Genomic DNA, 16,333 nt, shown 5'->3' on the forward strand with positions numbered 1-16,333 from the left:
TTCTTGAGTTCCTTATATATTCTGGATATCAGCCTTCTGTCAGATATGGGGTTGGTGAAGACCTTTTCCCATTCTGTAGGCTGTCGCTTTGTCTTGTTGACCTTGTCCTTTGCTCTACAAAAGCTTCTCAGCTTCAATAGGTCCCTTTGATTGATTGTTTCTCTCAGTGTCTGTGCTACTGGTGTTATATTTAGAAAGTGATCTCTGGTGCCAATGCATTCAAGAGTACTTCCTACTTTCTCTACAATCAGGTTCGGGAGTAGCTGGATTTATGTTGAGGTCTTTGATCCACTTGGATTTAAGTTTTGTGCATGGTGACAGATATGGATCTATTTCCAGCCTTCTACACATTGACATCCAGTTATGCCAGCACCAATGGTTGAAGATGCTTTCTTTTTTCCATTGTACATTTTTGGCTTCTTTGTCAAAATTATATGTTCATAGGTGTGCGGGTTAATGTAAGGGTCTTCAATTTGATTCCATTGGTCCACCTGTCAGTTTTTATGCCAGTACCAAGCTGTTTTTATTATGGTAGCTCTATAGTAGACTTTGAGGTCGGGGATCATGATGCCTCCAGAGGCTGTTTCATTGTACAGGATTCTTTTGGGTATCCTGGGTTTTTTGTTTTTCCATATGAAGTTGAGTATTATTCTTTCACAGATCTGTGAAAAATTGTGTTGGTGATTTGATGGGGATTGTGTTGAATCTGTAGATTGCTTTTGGTAAGATCGCCATTTTTACTATGTTAATCCTGCCTATCCATGAGCATTGGAGATCTTTCCATATTCTGACATCTTTTTCAATTTCTTTTTTCAGGGACTTAAAGTTCTTGTCATGTAGGTCCTTCATATGCTTAGTTAGAGTAACCCCAAGGTATTTTATATCATTTCTGGCTATTGTAAAGGGTGATGTATCTCTGATTTCCTACTCAGCCTGTTTGTCTATTGTATATAGGAGGGCTACTGATTTTTTTGAGTTGAGTTTGTATCCTGCTATGTTGCTGAAGGTTTTTATTAGCTGTATCAGTTCCTTGGTTGAATTTTTGGTGTCACTCATGTATACTATCATGTCATCTGGAAACAGGGAAAGCTTGACTTCTTCCTTTCCAAATTATATCCCCTTAATCTCCTTATGTTGTCTTATAGCTCTGGCTAGAACTTCAAGGACTATATTGAATAAGTAGGGGGAGAGGGGACAGCCTTGCCTTGTTCCTGATTTTAGTGGTATTGCTTTGAGTTTCTCTCCATTTAATTTGATGTTGGCTGTTGGCTTGCTGTAGATTGCCTTTATTATGTTTAGGTATGTTCCCTGTATTCCTGATCGCTCCAAGACCTTTATCATGAAGGGGTACTGGATTTTGTCAAATGCCTTTTCTGCATCTAGTGAGATGATCATGTGGTTTTTTTCTTTGAGTTTGTTTATATGGTGTATTACATTGATGGACTTTTGTATGTTGAACCACCCTTGCATCCCTGGGATGAAGCCTACTTGATCATGGTGGATAATTGTTTTGATGTGTTCTTGGAGTCTGTTTGCCAGTATTTTATTGAGTATTTTTGCATCAATGTTCATGAGGGAGATTGGTCTGTAGTTCTCTTTCTTTGTTGCATCTTTGCTTGGTTTAGGAATCAGGGTAATTGTAGCCTCATAGAAGGAGTTTGGTAATGTACCTTATGCTTCTATTGTGTGGAACAACTTAAAGAGTATTGGTATTAAGTCTTCTTTGAAGATCTGGTAGAATTCTGCAGTGAAACCATCAGGTCCAGGGCTTTTTTTGGTTGGGAGATTTTTAATGACTTATTCTATTTCCTTAGGGATTATTGGACTATGTAAATGGTTTATCTGGTCTTGATTTAACTTAGGTATGTGGTACCTATCCAGAAAATTGTCCATTTCTTTTAGATTTTCCAGTTTTGTGGAGTAGAGGATTTTGAAGTATGGCCTGATGATTCTCTGGATTTCCTCATTGTCTGTTGTTATGTCCCCCTTTTCATTTCTGATTTTGTTAATTTGGATGCTCTCTCTGAGTCTTTTGGTTAGTTTGGATAAGGGCTGGTCTATCTTGTTGATCTTCTCCAAGAACCAACTCTTTGTTTCATTAATCCTTTGTACTCTTCTCTTTATTTCTATTTTATTGATTTCAGCTCTCAATTTGATAATTTCCTGGTGTCTGTTCCTCCTGGGAGACTTTGCTTATTCCTGTTCAATGGCTTTCAGGTGTGCTGTCAAGTCACTACCATGAAATTTCTCCAGCTCCTTTATATGGCCATTTAGTGTTTTGAATTTTCCTCTTAGCCCTTCTTTCATACTGTCCCATAAGTTTGAGTATGTGGTGTATTCATTTTCATTGATCTCTAGGATGTCTTTAATTTCTTTCTTTATTTCTTCCTTAATCCATTGGTGGTTCAGTTGAGCATTATTCAGTTTTCATAAGATTGTAGGATTTCTGTACCTTTTTCTGTTGTTGAAATCTAACTTTAAACCATTGTTGTGTATCTGTTAAGGTTTGCTTTGTGGTCAAGTATGTAGTTGATTTTAGAGAAGGTTCCATGGGGTGCTGAGAAGAAGGTATATTCTTTTTTGTTTGGGTGGAATGTTCTGTAGATATTGATTAAGTCCATTTGAGCCATAACATCAGTTAAGTCCATTATGTCTCTGATAAGTTTCAATTTGGCCGATCTGTCCAGAGGTGAAAGAGGGGTGTTGAAGTCTCCCGCTATTAATGTGTGGGGTTTTATATGTGATTTAAGCTTTAGTAATGTTTCTTTTACATATGTATGCCCTTGTGTTTTGGGCATAAATGTTCAGTATTGAGACTTCATCTTGGTGGATCTTTCCTGCGATGAATATGTAAAGTCCTTCATCATCTCTTTTGATTGATTTTAGTTTGAAGTCTATTTTGCTGGATATTAGGATGGCTACATAAGCTTGCTTCTTAAGACCATTTGATTGGAAAGTCTTTTCCCAGCCTTTTATTCTTAGGAGGTGTCTGTCTTTGAATTTGAGTTGTGTTTCTTGTATGCAGTGGAAACATAGGTCCTGTTTTCATATCCATTTTGTTAGTCTGTGTCTTTTTATAGGTGAGTTAAGTCCATTGATATTAAGAGATATTAATGACCAGTGATTGTTCTTTCCTGTTGTTATTTTTTATTTTCTGGTGGTAGTATGTGTGTACTTCTCTTCTTTGGGTTTTTCTGCTGTGATGTTGTCTATTGCCTGTGTTTTTATGAGTGCATCTGCCTTCCTTAGGTTGGAATTTTCCTTCTAGTGCTTTCTGAAGAGCTGGGTGTGTGGATAAGTATTGTTTAAATCTGGTTTTGTCTTGAAATGTCTTGTTCACTCCATCTATGATGATTGAAAGTTTTGCTGGGTACATTAGTCTAGGCTGGCATCCATGGTCTCTTAGTGTCTGCATTATATCTGTCCAGGTCCTTCTGGCTTTCAAAGTCTTCATTGAGAAATAATCAGGTGTTATTCTGATGGGTTTGCCTTTATAAGTCACTTGGCCTTTTTCCTTTGCTGCCCTTAATATTCTTTCTTTACTCTGTACGTTTAGTTGTTTAATTATTATGTGGCAAGGGGACCTTTTTTGGGCATCTAGTCTGTTGGTGTTCTATAGGCTTCTTGTATCTTCATGGGCATTTCCTTCTTTAAGTTGGGAAAGTTTTCTTCTATGATCTTGTTAAATATATTTTCTGTGCCTTTGAGTTGGTATTCTTCTCCTTCCTCTATCCCTATTATTCATAGATTTGGTCTTTTCATGGTGTCTCAAATTTCTTGGACATTTTGGGTCATGACTTTGTTGGTTTTAGTGTTTTCTTTGACTGATGAATATTTCTTCTAATGTACCTTCAACACCTGAGATCCTCTTTTCCATGTCTTGCATTCTGTTGGTTATACTTGCCTCTGAAGTTCCTGTTTGTTTACTCCGAGTTTCTATTTCCAGCATTCCTTCTGCTAGTGTCTTCTTCATTTTTTCTATTTCCCTCTTCAGGTCTTGGACTCTTTCCCTTGCTTTTTCATGATTTTCTTTCAGGGACTTATTGTTTTCTTCTGCTTTAATTGTCCTTTCCTCTAGTTTTTTATAACATTCTTCCCATTTTTTGTTTGTCTGTTCCTCCACTTTATTTTTGATTTCTTCCATATAAGGCTATAGCCTCTTCATGATGTTACTTGTAAGGTTGTTTTTTTCTTCTTCTTCTTCTTCTTCTTCTTCTTCTTCTTCTTCTTCTTCTTCTTCTTCTCCTTCTCCTCCTCCTCCTTCTCCTCTTCCTCCTCCTCCTCCTCCTCCTCCTCCTCCTCCTCCTTCTTCTTCTCCTTCTTCTTCTTCTTCTTCTTCTTCTTCTTCTATTCCATGATGTTCAGGTCTAGCTGTTGGAGAAGGGTTAGGTTCTGGTGATGCTGTATTGCTCTTTATTTTGTTGTATGTACTTCTGCCTTGGCGTCTGCCCATCTCCATGTGGGTTCGTTCTTGGTCTTATCAGTGTACTTGGTCCAGACAGAGCTGACAGATTTGGAGAGCCTCTCTCTGGTTCAGATGGAAGCTCTTTTGCAGATGGAGCTCTGGTCCAGATGAGAGTGCTGGCCCAATTGTAGCTAGGGGACTGGACTCTGAGTCTCAGGAAATCCCCGGGGTCACCTTATCTTGTCCAGATGGGAGCTCCTCTTGTCCTGATGGGAGTTCCGGGACAGGATGGAAGCTCTGGTCCAAATGGGAGTTCTGGGGTGGATGGGAGCTGGGGGTTCTCTGGTCCAGATGGGAGTTCTGGGGTGGATGGTAGCTGGGAGCTGGTCTCCGAGTCTTGGGAAATGGCTGGGGTCTAGGGCAAATGGGTGTGGGGGCAGGGTGTGGAGACTGCAGGGTCTGCCTGCAGTCTTGGAAAAGGTGAGCTTTCCCACAGGGCCTGAGGAATGGCTGGAAACTGGGGTCAAGTTGGGCAGGTTCTCCCGGGATGGCTAGTGTCCAGGGGTGCGACCAAGAGGTGGTTGCCTCTCTGACTAGAACCCCAGGCACTCACCTCCTGTCAAGATGGGAGTTCTGGGGCAGGATGGAAACTGGGGGCTGGTTTCTAAGTCTCAGGAAGTGGCTGGGGTCTCAGACAGATGTGTGTAGGTGCAGGTCATGGACATTGTAGGGTTTAGCAGAGGGTCTTGGAGAGGGGGAACCTTCCTGGTGGGGATGGGGGGGGTCCTGCCCTATGGCCAAAACCTGGGGCCCAGTTAGGCAGGTCTGGAAGACAAAGCTTTTATCACTCAGGAGTAGGAAGTTTCCAAATGGGGAAGTTGGTAGTCTAAATAGGTAGGATAACAGGAATAGAACATTAGAACAAGTTAGTCTTAATAACCTTCTGACACAAAGACATGGTTGCAAGTTTGGCATAGCAATAGGTAGCCATAATGAGGTAGCCATAACAGCCATTTGAAATACTATTTGGGTTGTTAGATGGTTATAAAGAACTTTTTGAAACAAAGACATGATTGCCATTCTAGTAACAGTCAGTATAGAACCATTTTTACTTAAGTTTACAGGTGGGACATAGCACAATCCTTGAGAAACAGAGGTTTAATCATCAACAGAAATCAACCTAGTTTGCCTTTACTATAAGATGACTTTTAAACCTACAATGGAGGCAGTTTTGTTCTTCAATTGTAGATATGAGAGAGAAAGAGAAACAGAGAGAGAGAGAGAGAGAGAGAGAGAGAGAGAAAGAGATAGATGATAGAAAGATAGATAGACAGACAGACAGACAGACAGTCAGCAGGTGAGTGAATAATGGGTATTGCCAGAACAGAGCATAGTGAGAATAGCCAGGTTATAAGGATGAGTTGTGGTGATATTATGTTCCACAATATATGATGCATCCTAATAAACTTATCTGGGGTCAGAGAATAGAACAGCCACTATATTAAACATAGGTTTAGGTGGTGGTAGCACACACCTTTAATCCTAACATTCAGGAGGCAGAGATCTGTCTGGATCTCTGTGAGCTCAAAGACACACTAGAAACTGCCAGGCATGGTAACACATGCCTTTAATCCCAGGAAGTGATGACAGGAAGCAGAAAGACATATAAAGTGTGAGGACCAGGAACTAGAGCCTAGTTAGTCTTTTAGGCTTTTAGTAGCAGTTCAACTGAGGACACAGAGGCTTACAGTTTGAGGACACAAAATCAGCTGAGAAATTGGCAAGGTGAGGCTAGCTGTGGCTTGTTCTGCTTCTCTGATCTTCTAGTGTTCTCCCCAATATCTGGCTCTGGGTTTGTTTTTATTAATAAGACTTTTTAAGATTCGTGCTACAGTGAGTAGCTATGGGAATGGCAGAGTGTGAGCGGGAGGGAGTTTAAGGTAGAGGAGGTGGCAAAAAGATCTAGGATGCTAGTGTAGGTTTTTAAATGCATAATAGGCACTTGTGTTGCTAAGGAAGCCTGGATGTCAATGTGCACTTTGATATGCTGGTAGATGCCATGAGTAGTCAAGCCATATGTCCCTTCTGCCAGAGGTAAGGAAACTGACTCCTTTTGGCAGATGGGAACTCATTTAATAAGTTCCTGAGGATTGTTGGCTTTTATCAAACAGGCAGAAATCCTCCTTTAGTCCAAATTATGTACATTTTTCTATATATGGCCTGCCTTTTGGAGTTTGGAGAATGGACTTCCCTTTGAACCTTATAGTTCTTCTTTGCTGGGAACCACCCTTAATTTTCCAGGAACCTCCCTCCAAATGTCATCTATTTAGGTGAGGGTACCTAGTTCCTGATCAATCATGACAGCCTGTATCAGCGTAGATCTGTACCCTGCTGACTAACATATAAATTTGCTACCTTTCCCACCATTTCCTTCCCTGATCCACCCCCCACCCCTGCCCCAGAGATGCCTTCCTTGTTTGGTCCCTAACAAACCTCTGTTTCTACCCATGGAGCCATCTAGTTCTTAGTTTTTCTGTGCCATTGCCTATACAGAGTACCCAGATTGGGAGGAGAAACAGAATTGGTGTTCAAATTTACTCTGAGGGTTTTTAGGCTTGGTAATACAATGAGATCCCTTTTTCCCTTGGAATTGGCTAGTCTTGGATGTTTCAGGGGACTGGATAGCACAGCCAGAGAAAGATAAACTGACTGCCCTCCAACCTTGGGAGATTTGAAAGTCCCATTGCACAGTCCCTTTGGTGTGATAGAGAAAGACAAGAAGGAAGTCAGCCACTGTAAATATTTAAGTGAATAGTACACTAATCTACTTAAGCCTCTTTCTCCTGTCTGCTGCCTGAAAATTGAGTGAGTATATATCGCTCTGCAATGCCATTGGTTATTCTAAGGAGGCTCATACTACTTTTACACACATATATAGCACTTGAATAAAAGATAAAAGTAGGAACATTTTAAAAGTCACATATTGAAATTCATGCATTAATGTAAAAAAATCTTTACATTTCATTTGATGAGAGTTATTGTAGTGCTGTGAAGAGAAATCATGCTTACTTCCCCCAAATTAAAGAAAAAATAAAAGGGGAGTGTAGTGGGACAGGCCCATAGGGTCAAGGAAATTGGATCAGACCAGTAGCCAAGGCATGCACATAATGTACTCTGTAAGAGCCAACCTGGAGTCTGCCTGAGGACCCAGCAACAGTCAATGTGATGTCAGAGTTCCTGATCATACCCAGCCAATGAAGGATGACCACACTGTCTAGGCACTGGGAGGAGGGTATATAAGGCCTTTCTTGTTATTGAATAAATGAGTTTGTTATTTGCTTTCAACAGACTCCTAGTGTCTGAGTCATTGGTGCTGTGCCTTCTTGTACCCTCCTCTGAGGGAGCCATTAGAATCCAAGCAACAGGGGAGGACATTACTACTCTTAAAACATGGAAAATTTTTTTTATAGATATATGAGAGAAATCAGGAGAGTGCAGATTCTAGGCTGAACATGGCCAGCAGGGTAAACTGGATCATGTGAAGAGAGGGGGGAGAGAGAATCGAGCAGCTACTAATCTAGAGAGTTGACCTGGGCCAAGAGACCAGTGTAGCTAAAATGGATGAGTTATCTAGGGATCATGCTCAGGAGAAGGAAGTAGAAGCCCTGCCCCTGGGATGGAAGGGTTTTGGAAGGGTCTTGTCCTGGGTCTTATCCTAAAAGTAGATTCTTGGTTAATATTACTAGTTCAATAATTGTCAGCTGAATGCTTAATTAATAGTTTAATTGCCTTCTCTTACTTGTGGTATCCTTTCTTATTATCTGTAGCTAGTGTGGAACCCAGGCTGTACTGCTAACTATTTGTTAGAGATCCAGGATAGATACATAGATAGTATGCAAGAATGTGTTGATCAAGTCTTAATGTCCAAATGTCTAAGAGGGTCATGAAACTGGATGTGGTAGTGTGAATGAGAATTATCCCCATGGGCTCATGTATTTTAATACTTTGTTCCCAGTTGGTGAAACTGTTCAGGAAGGATTAGGAGGCATGGACTTGGAGAAGGTGTTTCACTGGGAATGGGTGTTGAGATTTCAAATGTTCATGCCATTCCCGGTTAGTTTGTCCATCACCCCTGCTCTGCTTTGTACTTGTGGATTAGTTGTAAACTCTCAGCTATAGCTCCAGCCTTATGCCTGCCTGCCTAAAGCGGTGCTCCCAATCATGCTAGTCATGAACTCTAACCCTCTGGCCTCTAGCCCCATATTAAATCATTTCTTTAAATAAGTTGCCTTGGTCATGAGGTTTTGTTACAGCAATGGAAAAGTAACTAAGACAGAATTTGATACCAGTAGGCTATTGTGGTAGGCTTGATAATTCTGGGCTTTAATTATTTTATTTTATTTTTGAGGAATATGGAAAACTTTGGACTAGGAAGGTGGTTGAATTCTGTTTGTAGGACTTAATGGAATATTTTAATAAGAGCTTAGAAGATAGTAGTGCTGAGAGTTATGTGGATTATGGAGGCCTGGCTTGGAAGTTTTCAGAGGTGAAGAACATTAACTATTAAGTATAGCAAAGAATGTGTTTACTCTTTACCTTGGCCCTAAGAATCTGCCTGATGGTAAATTGAAGATTTGGGGGCTAAATTCATTGGCAGAAGATATTTCAAGACAGTCTAATACTGACTCTGTTTTGTGGTTATTAGTGATAACCCTTATGCTGCTCTACAATGAAAAGTAGCATGCAGGACAAAAAGAAATGCAAATGTTCAGCTTGAAGAAAAAAGGAATACCATTAAATTTAATGCTGAATCCATGGTTTGTGTCAAAAGACATGACTGATTGTGAAACTTAATTGACTGAAATGAAATAAAAGGAATGGTGCCCCCAGAATGAGACCTCACCAAGCTAATCCTGCAACTGTAGAAAGGAAAGATATAAGGAATTATCTGTTCCTAAAGAGCAACAATAAAGGAAATCTTTTGCAAATATAATTCAAGAAAGCGGCCAGATTCCATCCTGAGCAAGTAGAGAACTTGGCAGCTTCAGACACATGGTTCTGGCTTTGAAGTCAAGAAGGTTACAGAGTGAAAGTATTCCTCCCATGCAGTTAAAGAAAGCTTCTGGACAGACTCTGCCAGCTTGGAACAAGAGGTGAGTCTTTGCTCTCCTAGCTGACACCCCAGCCTCTAGGCTTTAGGCCCAAGGGCACAACACTGCCTCCATACCCCATTCATTGTAGCCCCAGTTGCAGGCCAGTAGGCAGGACTCCTGCAGGCAGGCCTGACCACCACCATCCATACCAAACCTTGTAACCTACAAGTCCCAATTGACCCCAGGCCCAAACCTACTCATCTGTTGAGACTGCAGCTGCTCCCTGAGTCAGAGACTCCACTAGCTCTGATTGGACCAAGAGCTCTGATTGAAACAAGAGTTGCTCCCTGAGACACAGACACCACTTGTACCACCTGGAGGAAGAGATGGTTAGATGCCAGTGCAAGAATATATTCAACAACATAAAGAGCAATGTGGCATCACCAGAGCCTAGCACTTCTATATCAAGAAGACCTGAACATGCCAACATAGGAGAAGCAAAAGAAAATGATCTTAAAAATGACTTTAAGACGATGATATAGGCCTTAAAGGGGAAGTGAAAAATTCCCTTAAATAAATTTGAGGAAAAGACAAAAAATTGGAAGAAATCAACGAATCCCCTAAAGAAAGCCAAGAAAACCAAGAAAAAGCAATTAAGGTGAAGGAAACAGTTCAAGACCTGAAAATTGAAATAGAAAAAAATTGAAGAAGATACAAACTGAGGAAATGCTGGAAATAGAAAATCTGAGTAAACAAACAGGAACTACAAATACAAGCATAATCAACAGTATCCAAGAGATGGAAGAGAGAATCTCTGTTATGGAGGATACAATAGAGGAAATAGATTTATCAGTGAAAAAAATACTAAAGCCAAAAATGTCATAACACAAAACTTCCAGGAAATCTGAGACACCATGAAAAAGCCAAACTTAAGAATAATATGGAAAGAAGGAGAACAATATCAACTCAAAGGCACAGAAAGTACATTCAACAAAATAATAGAAGAAAACTTTCCCAACCAAAGAAGGAAATGCCTTAAGACACAGAACACCAAATAGACTGAACCCAAAAAAAGAAGTCCCCTCATCACATAATAATCAAACCACTAAACATAAAGAATAAAGAAAAAAATATTAAGAGCTACAAAGGAAAAAGGCCAAGAAACATATAAAGGCAAACCCATCAGAACAACACCTGACTTCTCAATGGAGACTCTAAAAGCCAGAAGGTGCTGGACAGATGAAATGCAGACACTAAGAGACCATGGGTGCCAGCCCAGACTATTATACCCAGAAAAACTCTCAATCAGCATAGATAGGTAAACAAAATATTCCATGACAAAACCATATTTAAACAATTCCTATCCACAAATCTAGCCCCACAGAAAGCACCAGAAGGAAAACTCTAACCCAAGGAACTTAGATACACCCATAAAAAACAGGCAATAGATAATCCCACAACAACAAATCCCAAAGAAGGGAAACACACAGCACTACCACCAAAAAATAACAATAATTAACAATCACTGGTTATTAATATCCATTAATATCACTGGACTCAATTCACCTATAAAAAGACACAGGTTAACAGAATGGATGTGAAAACAGAATCCATCCTTCTGCCACATACAAGAAACACACCTCAACTTCAAAGACAGACACTACCTCAGAGTAAAGGGCTGGGAAAAGTCTTTCTAGTCAAATGGACTTAAGAAGGTGGTGTAGCTATTCTAATATCTTACAAAATAGACTTCAAACTAACATCAATCAAAAGAAATGGAAAAGGACATTACATATTCATCACAGGAAAAAAATCTATCAAGATGAAGTCTGAATTCTGAACATTTATGCCCCAACATATGTAAAAGAAACATTACTAAAGTTTAATCACACATCAAACCCCACACACTAGTAGTGGGAGACTTTAACACCCCACTCTCACCAATGGACAAGTCTGCCAGACAAAAACTTAACAGAGGAATAAGGGAAATAACAGATGTTATGACTCAAATGGAATTAGTAGACATCTACAGAACATTCTAACTAAACACAAGAGAATATACTTCTTCTCAGTATCCCAAGGAACCTTCTCTAAAATTGACCACATACTCAGTCACAAAGAAAATCTCAATAGATACAAAAAAAATTGGAATAACCTCCTGTATTTTATTGGACCACCATGCCTTAAAGTTAGAATTCAACAACAACACACATTATGGAAAGCCTACAAACTCATGGAAACTGAACAATGCTCAACTGAATCACCAATGGGTCAAGGAAGAAATAACAAAGAAATTAAAGATTTCCTAGAATTCAATGAAAATGAATGTATAATACACCCAAACTCATGGGACACTATGAAAGCAGTGCTAAGAGTAAAATTCATAGCACTAAATGACCACATGAAGTTGGAGAAATCTTACACTGGCAACTTAACAGGACACCTGAAAGCTCTAGAAGAAAAAGAAGCAAAATCACCCAGGAGGAGTAGATTCCAGGAAATAATTTAATTGAGGGCTGAAATCAATAAAATAGAAACAAAGAGAACAATACAAAGAATCAATGAAACAATGAGTTGCTTCTTTGAGAAAATTAACAAAACAGACAAACCCTTATCCAAACTAACTAATAGGCAGAGAGAGAATATCCAAATCAACAAAATCAGAAACAAAAAAGGAGACAAAACAACTGACAGTGAGAAAATCCAGAGAATCATAAGGTCATACTTCAAAAACCTGTACTCCATGAAATTGGAAAATCTAAATGAAATGGACAATTTTCTGGGTAAATACCATATACCCAAATTAAATAAAGACCAGATAAATAATTTAAATAGGCCTATAACTCCTATGGAAGTAGAAGTAGTCATTAAAAGTCTCCCCACCAAAAAAAACAAAAACAAAAACAAAAAACAAACAAACAAACAAAAAACATGGAAAGATGGTTTTAGGGCAGAATTTTACCAGAAATTCAAAGAAGAGCTATTATCAATACTCCTCAAATTGTTCCATACCATAGAAACAGAAGGAACATTGCTAAACTCTTTCTATGAGGCTACAGTTACCCTGATACCCAAACTACACAAGACAAGGCAAAGAAAGAGAATTACAGACCAATATCCTTCATGAACATTGATGCTAAAATCTTAATAAAATACTGGCAAACTGAATCCAGGAACACATTAAAAAAAAATCATCCATCATTATCAAGTAGGCTTCATCCCAGTGATTCAGGGTTGGTTCAACATATGAAAATCTGTCAATGTAATCCATCATATAAACGAACTGAAAAAAAAAAAAACCCACATGATCATCTCATTACATTCTGAAAAGCTTTTGACAAAATTAAACACCCCTTTATGATAAAGGTCCTTGAAAGATCAGGAATACAAGGAACATACCTAAACATAATAAAAGCAATTTACAGCAAGCCAACAGCCAACATAAAATGAAAGGGAGAGAAACTAAAAGTGATTCTACTCAAATCAGGAACAAGACAAGCCTGTCTACTTTCCCCATATCAATTCAATATAGTACTTAAAGTTCTAGCTAGAACAATAAGACAATGAAAGGAAATCAAGGGGATATAAATTGGAAAGGAAGAAGTCAAACTTTTGCTATTAGCAAATGATATGATAGTCTACATAAATTACTCCAAAAATTCTACCAGGGAACAGCTACAACTGATAAACACCTTCAGTAATGAGGCAGGATACATGATTAAATAAAAAAAATCAGTAGCCCTCCTATACACAAATGATAAAGGGGCCAAGACAGAAATCAGAGAAACACCACCCTTTATAAGAGCCACAAATAATATAAAATACCTTGGGGTAACTCTAACTAAACAAGTGAAAGACCTGTATGACAAGAACTTTAAGTCCTTGAAGAAAGAATTCGAAGAAGATATCAGAAAATGGAAAGATCTCCCATGTACATGGATAGGTAGAACCAACATAATAAAAATGGAAATCTTACCAAAAGCAATCTACAGATTCAATGGAATCCCCATTAAAATCCCAACAGAATTCTTCAATGACCTCGAGAGAACAATACTCAACTTCATATGGAGAAACAGAAAATCAAAGTCATCTGAAACACTCCTTTAAAATAAAGCAACTTCTGGAAGCATGATCTTCCCTGACTTCAAGCTCTATCACAGAGTTATAATAATAAAAACAGCTTGGTATTGGCATGAAAACTGACATGTGTACTAATGGAATCAAACTGAGGATCATGACATTAATCCACACACCTATGAACACCTAATTTTTGTCAAAGAGGCCAAAACTCTACAGTGGAAAACAGAAAGCATCTTCAACAAATGGTGCTGGCATAACTAGATGTCAACATATAGAAGATTGCAAATAAATCTATATCTATCATCATGCACAAACTCAAGTCCAAGTGGATCAAAGACCCCACATAAATCCAGATACACTGAACCTGACAGAGGAGAAAATGGAAAGTAGCCCAGAAAGCATTGGCACAGAAGACTATGTCCTATATATAACACCAGTAGCACAGACACTGGTGCAACAATTAATAAATGAGACCTCCTGAAACTGAGAAGCTCTGAAAGGCGAAAGACATAGTAAATAAGTAAATAAGACAGCTTATAGAATGAGAAAAGATCTTCACCAATCCGCATCTGACAGAGGGCTGATCTTCAAAATATATAAAGAACTCAGGAAACTAGACAGCAAAATACCAAACAATCCAATTTAAAAAATGGGCTATAGATCTAAACAGAGAAATCTCAACAGAAGAATACCATAGAAAGACATTTAAGGAATTTCTCAACATTATTAGTCCTCAGGGAAATGCAAATCAAAATGACTCTGAGATACCATCATAAACCTGTAAGCATGGCTAAGATCATAAAAACTGATAAAAGCTTATGTTGGAGAGGATGTGGAACAGGGGAACATTCCTTCACTGTTTGGTGGGAGTGCAAACTTGTACAGCCACTTTGGAAATCAGCATGGTGGTTTCTGAAAATATTGGGAGTCTATCTACCTCAAGACCCAATGATATCATTCTTGGGCATACACCCAAGGAATGCTCAATCATACCACAAAAACATTTACTCAACTATGTTCATAGCAGCATTATTCACAATAGCCAGAACTTGGAAGCAAGCTATATGCCCCTCAACTGGAGAATGGATAAAGAAAATGTGGTACATGTACACAATGGAGTATTACTCAGCTGTAAAAAGAAAATGACATCATGAAATTTACAGGCAAATGGGTAGAACTAGATAATATCATCCTGAGTGAGGTAACTCAGACTCAGAAAGACAAACATGGTATGTACTCACTCATAAGTGGATACTAGATGTAAAGCAAAGGATAATCAGACTACAACCCATAGCCCCAAAGAAGATAGGAAACAAGGACAACCCTAAAAGGGAAGTACCTTGGGAAGGGGAAACAGAGGAGATTCTGAATAGTAAACTGAGGACTGCGCGGCGGGGGGGGGGGGACTGGAGGGTATTGGATGGGGTATGAGAACATGAGGGAATGGGATGGTCAAGCTGGGAGAGGGATGGAGTTGAAGATCAATGAAAGAGATATGTTGATAGAGGGAGACATTATGGGGTAAGGAAGAAACCTGGTGCTAGGGAAATTCCCAGGAATCCACAAGGAGGACCCAAGATTAGACTACTAGCAACAGTGGAGAGGGTCCTGAATTGGCCTATCCTGGTAATCATATTGGTGAATATCCTTACTGTCCTCATAGAGCCTTCATCCAGCAACTGATGGAAGCAGATGCAGAACTCCACAACCAAGCACCAGGCTCAGGGAGTCTAGTCAAAGAGAGGGAAGAGGGATTAAACAAGCAAGGGACTTCCAAATCATGATGGAGAAATCTACAGAGACAACTTAACCAAGCTCAATGGAACTCATGAACTTCAGACTAACAGCTGTGGAACCTGCATGGGACCAGACTAGACCCTCTGCATACAGGAGACAGTTGTGTAGCTGGGGTTGTTTGAGGGGCCCCTGGCATTTCAATCAGGATCTATCCTTGGTGTGTGAGGCAGCTTTTTGGATCCCATCCCCCCATGGGAGAATTTACCCTGTTGGAGGAGGGGATGAGGATGGGGGGAGTCAGGGGGGCAGTGGCAGGAGGGATGAAAGGGGGACCCATGGTTGGTATGTAAAATGAATAAAAATAAAAATAAAGCTTCTGAAGTCAGCTACATGTCAGGAGAGTCACTGCATGGAAGCTATTAATGCAAGAAATCCATGGGAGTCTGCTTAAGGAGTATTAGGGAATTTATCAGGATATAAATTGAGGAAATACACTCAGGAATATAGAACTGAGTAAACATCTGAAGTTGTCCTCTGTTCTGACTGGGAGTGAAACCACCTGGCACTTCAATCACACCAGGAAGCAGGAAGCAGGGAGAAGGGACCCTCTGACCACTCTCTCTTTTTTCTTTTAAGAGGTCATGTACAAGGGTAAGAAGCACCACCTCCTTAGGGCCTGTAAAGCCCAAGGTAGCAGAGCAAATACTACTACAGGCCATTGTGTGAAGCTCTCGAGGTCAAGCCTGGATTATATTGGAGATGCCAGAGCTGTGGGATACCTGCCAAGGGGAGCTGCAGAAATGGGACTAGCCCAAGAAGAAAGAAGTGTGTTGTGACACCAGTTCACTAACTAGCAAAACTAGAAGGGCAGAGCCACCTAATCCTGTGACATCAGATATAGAGTTACAGTATTTGCCCTGCTGGATTTTGGCCTTGCTTTGGTTCATTATTTTCTTTCTTTCTTTCTTTTTTTTTAAACGGTATTGGGTATTCTGTGCCATTGTGTGTTGAAGGTATG

The sequence above is a fragment of the Onychomys torridus genome, chromosome 19 (assembly GCF_903995425.1).
Source record: "Onychomys torridus chromosome 19, mOncTor1.1, whole genome shotgun sequence".
NCBI lineage: Eukaryota > Metazoa > Chordata > Mammalia > Rodentia > Cricetidae > Onychomys > Onychomys torridus.